General features: G+C 38.3%; 1 pseudogene; it reads left to right on the top strand.

Moving 5' to 3' along the window:
* The first annotated feature begins 759 nt into the window (after window positions 1-759).
* LOC140892081 (putative zinc transporter At3g08650) lies at window positions 760-10075 on the top strand (annotated as a pseudogene).
* Window positions 10076-11665: the final 1590 nt, after the last annotated feature.

An 11665-nucleotide genomic window follows, 5' to 3' on the forward strand; every position in this document is an offset into this window, starting at 1 on the left:
CCCGCCTTTGTCTTAGGTGGTCTCTATAGGCGGTCTGAGGCGGTCAATGATTTTAAAATCTACAGTCAACTGTCACAATCAAATAATTTTAAAACCAGTCAAAATCAATCAACTTAAAAAACCTACATATAATAAAAGCGCATCTCACTCTCTTTTGTATTTACTTTTTGTTTCAGGTGTCCTCCACCATTAGCCACCACCTGACTCCAGCCGCCCGCCGCCGCATCAGCCACCATCTTATTTATCTTGTTAGTTTGTATTTATATATTTATTTGCACCTTGTATGAAGCTTCTTTATGCATAAACATTATTTAATCACATATATCATGTAAATATTATGACTATTTGTAGTTACATTGCATAATTATGTATAAGTACCCATAAAAATGGCTAAAAAAATTCAACAGCCTAGGCGGCCGAGACGGTAGGCGGTCACTGACCGCCACGCCACCGCCTCCTGCCATTTACAACATTGGAAATATGTAACTCATGTTCGTACATTTCTTATGTTTGTTCTCTCTGTGCTTTTTGTGTTTGATGTTCTTTTTTGTTTATGGATCTCTTACTTATATCCATTCATTTTAGAGAAGGAGCTGGGGCATCAAGCTTAAGTTTCAACTGCATGGTTGTCTTAGAGATATTCATCATTCATCGGTGGGTGTTCAGTTGAATTGACGACCAAGCTATATCCACGAAAACGAATGATGGTTGCATAGCTATAAATGGTCTGAACATGTTCTCTTGACTGGGAGATGAGCATACTGCAGTAAAGAAAACATCCAATTCTACCTTGTTCTTCTGACTGTGCAATGTTTGGTAGCGTCAATAGGCTGAAAATGAGTTTAGGAGTTAAGCCAATTCTTTCTCTTTTTCTCTTTATAGCTATATTAAGTTATAGTGTAATAGCAGAAAACGAGAAAGGAACTTCAGAATCATTAGTAACTGCTCCACGAAGGAATGCAGGGGTTGGTGTGATAGATGGCTCGGGGACTGAGCGCGTTTTTAATGTTGATAGCGCTGGTAGAGAAAGAGGTGAATCGTGGCAGGGCGGGAATAAAGTTTCCGTGTCAACAGTTGCATTTTTAACGCTGGCAATGGCTGCTGCTACTGGTTTAGGTGCTGTCCCATTTTTCTTTGTGGAACTTGATTCTCAATGGGCTGGAATATGCAATGGAATGGCTGCAGGAGTAATGTTGGCTGCTAGCTTTGACCTAATACAGGAAGGGCAGAACCATGGAAGTGGCAGTTGGGTTGTTATTGGAATTTTAGCTGGTGGCATTTTCATATGGCTTTGCAAGAAGGTTAAGCTCTTAGACCTATCATGCTTTCTTTCCTCTGAAACATGGTTATGAATACGCTTTTGCTGATTTTTTATATAAGTAATAATATTGCATGGTTTTTATTACCAATTTAATTCCTTCGCCTGCTGCCCAGAGGGCCCAAACTCTTTACTTCTGCACAGTGTAACTTCTTATCTTTTCTGTATTTTTTTGTTTTTCTTGCCTCTTGTGGTGCAGTTTGGTTTACTAACCTATTGACAATTTGACATGCATTTTAGTCTGTTACTAATTGATCTTGGTGTGCGAGTTAAAGGTTTGTTGATGACTGGCTCATTAATTATTAGCCTGCATTAGGCTATCAACTTAGCCTTTTTGATTTTTGGTTTTCATGAATCATTCTTCATTTTGGAAACAAGTTGTCATTGAGCGTAGTTTATGCGCCTAGTACTGTAATGAAACAAAAAATTCTATGTTATGGAAGTTACTTAGTCAAAAGCATTCCATGATAAATGAAATTCTTTATTTCATGTTCTATCTTATTGGACACTTTAGAAATCTGATGCTAACAGTTGGTTTCATGGAGTCTGCTGATATTGTTTACCAATGTGCGAAATGCTTGCCCGTCTTTATTTTTTCTTTTTTAACTTGTTGGACTTGTTAGAGAATATGTTTACCCATAGTTCAACCCCGGGAAATTAGTGTAATGTTCGTAGCAGCTCATGTCATTCTTTTGAGTGATCCCCTAAAGATATTTTTGTCTTTTATTTATTTATGTAATTTTGCATGTGAATAAGGTATGCATACAGATGTCCATTTTGTGCCTCTGTGTTACACTGTAACTGACAATTTGTCCATCTGGCGGTCCGCGATCCTCAACAGATCTTCACTTCCAGTAGTTACAATATCCAAATTTTTATTCATATAGGGCATCTATTGGCAGAAGTGTATCATACGGTTGGAAACAGTATGAAGTCATCATCTCATACTCCTTGTATCAACTGCTGGTCGTTTAAAATTGAATCTTTGAAATCTTTTCTTTTTTGCATCTGCTGGGAGCACATTGTGTCATGTGCAGTTGTAAACTAAAGGCTTTCTTCATGTAGTTTTTTTGTAGTAAGCATAAGTATCAGTGACCATTAGCATTGAGCTACCCCCTTAATGGTCACCAGGGATATGGTCCTGAATATTCTTCGGTGCACTTTAGAGTTTAATTTACTTTTCAACTATTCCCAGTTTCTTGAGCAATATGGTGAAGTAAGCATGCTGGACATAAAAGGAGCAGAAGCTGCTAAAGTCATTCTAGTTGTCGGTATCATGACTCTTCATTCTTTTGGGAGGGCTCTGGTGTTGGAGTATCCTTCGCTAGCTCCCAGGGTTTATCTCAGGGGATATTGGTGACGATGGCATTGCTGTGCACAATATACCTGAGGGATTAGCTGATCGTATGGTGCTTGCATCGAGAGGAGTATCTCCACAGAATGCCATGTTATGGAGTGTGATTACGTCGCTGCCGCAGGTACTTTATTTTGTCCATTTATATGACTAGATTAGGCTTATAAATTTGTGAAATCGCAGATAGGTTTCTTTTTTCCAATATCCACTATGGGGGCGAGGTTAACTCTGCAATTATCTCCTCTAAGATGATTCTTTGCATGGAAAGAATCCAGAGAGTATAAACGGATCTTTTTGGCTTATACTATCACCTTAAAATATTCGAATGTTGCAAATTGTAAGAACCTAGAGAAATATTATGGATATATACTGTATAATCAGTATTTAGTTGAGTAGATGTTTAACTTGTTATATAGTTGGAAGCATTATAATCCTATCGAGACAAGTAGGACACTATGTCAGTTGTAGTGGATGCTATAACTTTGGGAATATGCACAATGCGCAACCTCTTGAGTGAATTTCTTTGTCTACTTTTTATTAGATTCATGACACTGGGTTTGAATTTCTTCGGTGTTCCAATGTCCACTTAAGTATTCCAAGCACAACACCTAACCTGTTTGGTAAGGTCACTGGGAATCGTTTATTCATGGAAAATTTCTTGTGATAATGGACCTTTTGTTTATGACCAATCTATGTAGTAATCAGTATGCAGTTGAGTAGATTTTTAACTTGATTTGCTTGTGGGTGTGTGTACATATACATTGTGTTTCCATGATTACTTCATTGTTAAAATTTTAAGCCTAGTTTTGTATGATTAGAAGCATTACGATCCAATCGAAACATTTTGCATAGTATGTCAGTCTGTAGTGGATGCAATAACTTTGGGAATATGCACAATGCACCACCTCATTGTGTGAATTTCATTGTCTACCTTTTATAAGATTCATGATACTGGGTTTGAACTTCTTTTGGTGTATCCGAATGTCCCTGTTATGAACCCGATTTATATGAAGACAATTCAATATAAAATATATAAATCCCAAGAGGCAAGCTCTGTATTACCCTAGCCAAAATTGCTACAGTTAATTCCCTAGCCAAAGCTTTAGTTACAAAATCTAGGAATAGATAAATTGAAGATCCTAACAAGCTACAACTCCCACACGTTTTATTCCTTCATTTGTTAGACATCAACCGATTCATTCTATGGGCTTGAGACCACTTGGGCCTCAATTTGTGCTATCCTTGGGGATGATTTGGTTAGGCCCAATAACTTAAAACCATCTTGCTGTATTAGGGTCCATAAACCATATGCCGTTCTTCTAATCAGCATTGTCCTCAAGGCTGCTGAGTCTTGATAACTTGATGATTCTTGTTTATGGCTCCTGCCATGCCCAGTAATAATGATAAAAACAAGCACATCCATTCCATCGTCCCACTCAAAAAGTCAATCGTTTTAGCCACAACTTGAACTTCTACGGATTTGTCCTCCTTCCATCCAACATCAAAAACTATGTTCTCAAAACCAAGGTCAATTAAGGCATTACCACAATCCAGAAAATGAAGAGGATTAACACAAAAGAGTAAGAGCCCGAACTTTAACAAAAGACAACAACGACCCTGTCAAATTGAAATTTGCAAGCTGACCATGCTTTCTCCTACCTTTCCTCGTGAACTGTTTGCTGCCCATGGGCCTTTCAAACTTGGGCCTGAATTTTCTTTAAAATATTTTGGACCCAATAATAATGGGGTTCGTAACATGATGACACCCTAAACATAAACCTTTAAAACAGTACCGAGCATTAATCCCAAAATCAGTATTACTCTTTTCCAGAAGTAAATAGTTCAACCACCCCAGTAGCACCTATATTTGTAATCTCCCACCAACTTTCAGCCATTGTGATTGGGCTTTGGAGGTGCTATATAAATTTAGCTTCTGTTTTTCCTTCAACGCTTTTACTCACTACAAGAGTTGATTCCGAAGTGCCGCTTGCTTTCCATTTCCGCCACCGACACAGTCAACCAACGGCGGCCCACTGGACATCAATCGCCGACGTAACACATTGATCCAGCGTCCTGTAACATTATTCCTGGTCCTGCCCAATATCTAGGTTTTGGCGCATATTGATTCTTGTGCGATATGAATCCCTCTGCCTGGCCTTTATAATCTCTTTGGGTCCAGTAGGTTACCGTGGCCCATATTCCCTAGAATGGCCCGACCCACTCTTGACATGCCCAAAACTCAAGCCCTACTACCTGGGAATGTAAAACAAGATTTACGGGCAAAGAACAAACAACGTGGTTCTCGTTGTTCTGCCAAGTCCTCCAAAATCCATCCAATCGAATCCCCCTCCCATCTGATCCTCAACCTCTCCATCTCTTTTAATTCGCGCCCACCTAACAATCATGGGCCTTAAAAATTTGATAGCACCATGTACTTTTTTTGTCCAGACACCCACTTATGAGACAAAACCCATCTCAATCACTACACATGTAACCCCTCAAATTCAAAGCTCTATACATTATCGGGTCGTGGGGCTTTTATCTTCCCCAATATTTCCTCTCTGGCCCCATCACTCATATGACACTAGCAGTGTTCCTCGCAATTATCCATAGTAAACACCGACTGCAGAAAGTACACCGCCTCAGCACCCCATCTGATTCGGCTCTTCCTCTTATCGCCATTGAAAAACCAAACTCATATGGATTAGTTGCTTTGCGGCCACTGTAACTTTGAATCAATTCAACTTGTCGTTTTTTCCCATCTCATCCACGGGTTCCTTCCTGTCCACCCTCCCGAATCCAATTAAATGTCCTTCTCTCCCTGCAAATTTTAGTTTGCGAGCTCCTCTGCTTTCAATCCAGTTATGTCTCATGTATTCTCCTAGCGAATTTTTTCTGTTGCTTCAACTATTTGGCAGCTTTGCCTTTTGAGGAAGCTCACCTGGGTTCCACTTTTCAGGATGCTTAATTCCCAACATTCTGTTGATCAACAGTGCACTTCTTTGCAAGGCCTTCTTCTTTCAGAGTTTTTTTCTTGATAGTGCAACTCATGATTCACCTTCAACCATTGGTTCATTGAGGCCACCTTGATGGTGGCTTCATCTCCTAATTTTCTTTTTCAACAATTTTTTTTCTCATCAAACTCTTGATATTCTCTCGTTGATCTGCTGCCATCTCGATATTTTTCATGGTTCCCTTGATCCACCGTCCCCATCAACACCTTCAGTTCAACTGAGGTCCTCGAGAGCTTGATCGATCCTATCTAGCCTACCCTGCACCTGCAACATACTCTCCTGCAACCCCCACACCGAACGCTCCATAGCTTTCAAACCTTCGCAGCTGCTTCTGTGCTGGCCATCGTTGAAATCGGCGCTCCTCAAAATACGGCAGGTCGGGACAATGTTATGAACCCGGTATTTATTATGAAGAAATTCAAATATTAAATTTAGTAAATCCCAATAAGCAAGCTCTGTAAACACGAGCCATAATTGCTAGTAATTCCCTAGCCAAAGCTAGTTAGTTACAAAATCATTGAATGATAACTGAATATCCTAACGAAGCTACAACTCCCACGTTTTATTCATCATTGTTAGACCATCTAGATTCTTCTATGGGCTTGAGACACTTGGGCCTCAATTGTAATCCTTGGGCATGATTTGGTTAGGCCCAATATCTTAAAACCATCTAGCTGTATTTGGGTCCCATATCAGTCCACTCAAGTGTTTCAAGTGAAACTCCTAACCTGTTCCCCGTTAGGTGAAGCCAATGGGAATCATTATGCATTACATTTTTCATGTGATAATGAACCTGTATTTATGAATGATCTATATGGTGATTGCTTTGCTGCTGAAGCCAGAGGAAGTAAATTCCAGTGTGTTATCCAATTTCATTGCTCATGTAAGACATTTATTTCAGCGTCTGATCTGAACCAGTGATATTCGTGGCTAGAAAAGCAAATGAATATTGTATAAATCATCTTAACATGTCCTATAAGGCTGAATGGTTTTTGAGGGACAGATGTGAAGTTTTACAGTGGTTCAAGGCGTAGCATTGGAACTGCTATGTTTTTAACTTCTAGCATTTATGTTTTATTCATTTGGTTATGATATAATTATGATTAAATTGCATCCATGTGATCTCTTGATGCAGCCTCTCTGGTAGCGGTTCCATCATTTATTTTGTGCTGATGCATTCAATAAGTTTCTGCCATTTGCTACTGGTTTTGCTGCTGGGTGTATGATTTGGATGGTAATCACTGTAGGTTCTTTCCAGAGGGATTCAAGGTAAAACTTATTTGTTTTTCATTTGCACAGTTTAACTTTGCTTGTTCCTAAACACTGAAGCAAAAATTTTCAGTACTTGAATATGGGGTCAACATTTAGAAACAAAATAATCCCGTGTCCAATAAATTTTTTGGCGTTGCCTCCTATGTAAGTATGTAGTTTGAGAAATCGTTAAACTTCGTTAGTTTTAATATTTCTACCACCAATTCGGCACATTGGAGCTCTTTGAATTCATTTAAAATGTAGGATGTACCTACCTATTAGGGAATTGAATTAGGTGGGGTAGAATTTTGTGCGCTTTATGTAAAACAGTAAAAGAATCTTTAGGCATCCACTTTGGTTACTTGATTTCTAATGAGATATTTTGTATCTCTATCTTCCATGCGGGCTAAATGCCTGGCACTTGGGAGTTCAGAATTTGCCCTTAGACAAAAAAAAAGGAACTATCTTATTCCCATGCTTTTTTCTTGGTTAGACACAAGGGCAATTTCACAATCGACAGTATCCCTTTTTGGGAGGGGAACTTTTGTACATAATATGTATATCATAGGTATCATGAACAATGGGGCTACTTTGACCTGAGTGCTTCTCTTATTTATTTGTCATTAACTGCAGTTTATACGTACTGTCCACCTTGCTTAGGTTTGTTGGAAGTGTTCTCATTACTTGACAGTTTTATCAACTCATTTGTACTGTTTGGTGTTTATATATCAAATTGTTGATTCAGTATGTATATGATATATTTTTTTCTCGGTCCACATATCTAACAAAAAATATGTTTTACATCGTAGCTGCCAAAAAAAATGTTTTATTGGAATCTACAAAATGTCGTGTGGACGTATGGACGAATGGTCCCTGTTTTGGTTTATATTTTTTGTTTACAAAGGTTTATTAGATATTGTTTACAAATATCCCACATTCGAATATTTTAAATACTAATAAAGAGTAGGCTTATGAACCCAAGAGGTTACTACCAGCCTCTAGGCATAGCTTTTTGGGATGTAAAACACCTTTTGGGTTTTATAAACTTAACAAATATAGTTTATGCTAACTCCTCATTTTCTTCTTACTACTATTTCTCAATTGTTTGTGGATTTGGGGATATTACCTATTTAGTCCTAAGCCTCTAAGTAATAAAATGGTTAAACTTAATATGCTCTGCCTAATGTCTTTATTTTAAAGAATGACCCAACTCTGATAAAGGTAGATTTAGTGCTTAGTCCAGGCCAAAGAAAGAGGACGAGAAGAAATGTCAAACATCTTATGGCTTTAGCCCACACTTTTTGCATGCAGTACGCCCAGGGGAAGATATTTCAAACTCTTGTATTTGTAGTCAATAGTCTTTGTAGAACAAAATAATGTCGGTAATAGGTAAGAGCTTGGGTTGTAGTGGTGGACATGCTTTATATGGCCAATCAATAAGCCTAGTGGTAGAGTAGGGGATTTCCTAAGTTTTGTTTTGGCAAGACATGCTTCGTACCTGGATAGTGTTTGGTTTCTCCAAATGAGTAAAAATTGATTGAGAATCACAGATTTGAAATTTTGAGTTCAAATCATTCAATCAGTGAAGGAAATTAAGCTGCTTGTCTCTTATGGTTATCAAAGAAAATATTTGTGCCTCAGATTAAATAATGCTTGAAAAAAGCTCACATGCCGAATACACAAAAAAATTGCCTTATCTGAGAGAGGGGGGAAAAGAACAAGGGGAGGGGAGAAGAGAGAAGGAAAAAGCTGTATTGTCATTGATGCCCAACATACTTGTTGTCAATTGATCAAATTCTACCTCTAGGGAATAAATTTTGATTTTGTTTAGATCATTAACGGTTTGTATTTGAACTGTGATCGATGATTTTCTTCTTTTTTTCGGATTGCAGGAAACTTCCCCATCTCAAGTTGCATCAGCTGCTACACTTTCCGTAGCATTTATGGAAGCTCTGAGTGTATTGTTTGATAATTTCAGCCACAATTACAAGTAATCTTTCTCTCTCCTGTTTCCATGTGCGTGAGTGAGTTTTTTTTGTTATTGTGGGTGGTGGGGGGGGCTAATAAATACACTAATTTTCACCGTAGAAGCCTATTAGAGTGACTTTACCTTTCATTGGCTATCACTAAATACACTAATTTTCACCGTAGAAGCCTATTAGAGTGACTTTACCTTTCATTGGCTATCACTAAATTTAAATATGTTTCTACATTTTCCTGTGTAAGCACTTGTAAATTTATTATGACATAGCTACTGCTCACAAAAAACAGGTTTATGATATCCGCCTTTGTAACAAAATTTTTACTTTGCAGCCCAGAGGATGGGTCTGGTCTCTTAGTTTCGTTACTTTTTGGTCTGGGTCCATTGCTTGGTGGCATTGCTCTTGTTGCATTTGCTCTTGCTTTCCATCTTCAGCATTCTGTCCTCACAGTTGCGGCCTCTGGCGTTGCCTTTGTCCTTGGTGCTTGGCGACCCCTTCAACTACTCCTATCTTCAAAAATGGGTCTTTTTCCACTATTGTTTCTTCTCACAGCAGGATCTATATTTGCCCGTGTGATCATATCTAGTGCTATCAAGCTTGGAAGCCGCAAAAAGACATCAGCAAATACAATTACTGATATCACTGGATTTTCGATTAGTGCGCCCACACATCAATCACTTGTGTCTTGTTTGGCAATAGCCCTCCATGCTCTTGCTGAGGGTTTGGCATTGGGAGTGGCTGCGCCCAAAGCGTATGGGCTTGGAAGGCACATGGTTCTTCCCGTGTCCCTCCATGGATTTCCTCGTGGCGCAGCAGTCGCTAGCTGCATTTTTGGTGCAACTGACAGTTGGCACGGATCCCTTCTATCAGCTGCACTTATCGGATTTGTGGGCCCATTATCAGCTATAGTAGCAATACTCCCTGGGATCGACTATAGGGGTCTGGATCATGTTATGATATTCGCGTGTGGGGCACTTTTCCCCTGTTTTTGGAGCATTGTTAAGAGAGCTGTTAAGTTGGATAGACGGAAGAGCATTTTTGGACTTGTTATTGGTCTTTTCTTTGCAAGTTTGTGTCTAACGTGTACAAAATTAGTATGTTTGCATACACCTTACTGCAATTCTGCGCCGGAAGCAGTAAGGTGAGAATGGCAGAATCCTGGATGTGATGGTTTCAAATTGTTTATATAATCGCAATGGATGCAAAAAGGTCCCAGCTATTTTCGATATAATTCTATGTGAGCACGGGGGTCCTTCTGATGACCCGTTTTGTGCTGTTTCTTCTCAACCTATTTATTTTTCGGATTCCCTCATTGGCTTACCTTGTAAATGATGCATAATTCTGCCATTTCCAATCGGGATATTTTTGTTGTATAAACCTGGGTCAAACTTTTTATTTTTTCACAAAAATGGACCAGACGTTACAGAAAGTCATCAAAAGTGAAAAGTTTAACTAAAAAGTGAAAGTGATAGTAGATGGTGAAAATTGTGGTATAAACAAATTCACCCTTGGTCACCATGGTTAGATGCTGAGGTTTTTGGAATATTCCACCACCACGGATATTTATGGAAAACCAACACATCTCCATAGCCAAAATATATCAGCCTTTGAATAAGTTTTCCTCCTTTATTTTAGCATATTACAACTTACAAGCATCAACACATGCTACATTCTTGAATGCCTTGCATCTATCTTCCCATGTGACAAGAAGTGGAATTAACTGATTCTCTTGCTATCTCCATAGCTGCGTCTGGAAAGCTATACAAAGAATGCTGTATCTACTTGCTCTCGTCTAAAATGCCTACGTGACATTTCTCCAATAAAACTTCTGCGTTAACCCAAACATGGTGTTTTTCTGTATAAAGATTCAGTGATCGCAATTGTTTTGTGTGCAAGCCACGGATGTTGTATTTAGTTTACTCAAACTGAAACTGAAAACTGAGAAAGAATCAGGTAAAAGTGGTTAAAGGATACTAATTAACAATGTGCTGTTTTCTACCAACAGCCTTCTTCAGCATGTCCTCACCTAACAAAGGAACGTAAAAAAAAAAGGTCATCAAGAAAAAACTAGAAGCTGAATGCATCTCTTATCAATATATGGGAACTAGTTCAATAACAAATTAATATGCTCAACACCTTCACTTTAGACATTACAAATAATGGTGACATCACTATACAAAAATACCGAACATCAATCAGCGAAGGATGCTACATCGATTCTTTCAGAAGAAACAACAATAAAAAAATTTAATTTCCCCACTTGAATGTTTAAGCAGCCACTAGTTTATAAGAAATATTAACAGAATAGGGCATGAGTCAAATAACAGGCTGAAGGAAATATTTAACTCTGTACGATCACGTCAATTCACAGTTCAGACACGGGTAAAGAAATAAAAGAGTTTTATTGACTAGAATATGGAAAAACCTCACAAGGATGATAAAAGGTATAAAGGCTTGAGACGAAACCCTCCGATGATATCTAGTGCTTCTACCTAAAACCCTAATTAGGTTACTCCAAAATCTTACATTCCAAATATAGAAACTCTATAAAAAAAGGAAAGAAGAAGAAAGATATATGAACTTATCGAAAAATGCAAACCATACTTCAAAGTTCAACCCAGGGTTTCGAAAGTAAAATTTTGAGTCATTTGACAGAGAAATTAAAGATATAAACAGTACAAATAAGATATTTAGTTGACTAATGTGGAAATATTGCTGACCTAAGGGGAGCAATCCTAATCTGGAT

This window comes from Henckelia pumila, chromosome 3, assembly GCF_033568475.1.
Source record: "Henckelia pumila isolate YLH828 chromosome 3, ASM3356847v2, whole genome shotgun sequence".
NCBI lineage: Eukaryota > Viridiplantae > Streptophyta > Magnoliopsida > Lamiales > Gesneriaceae > Henckelia > Henckelia pumila.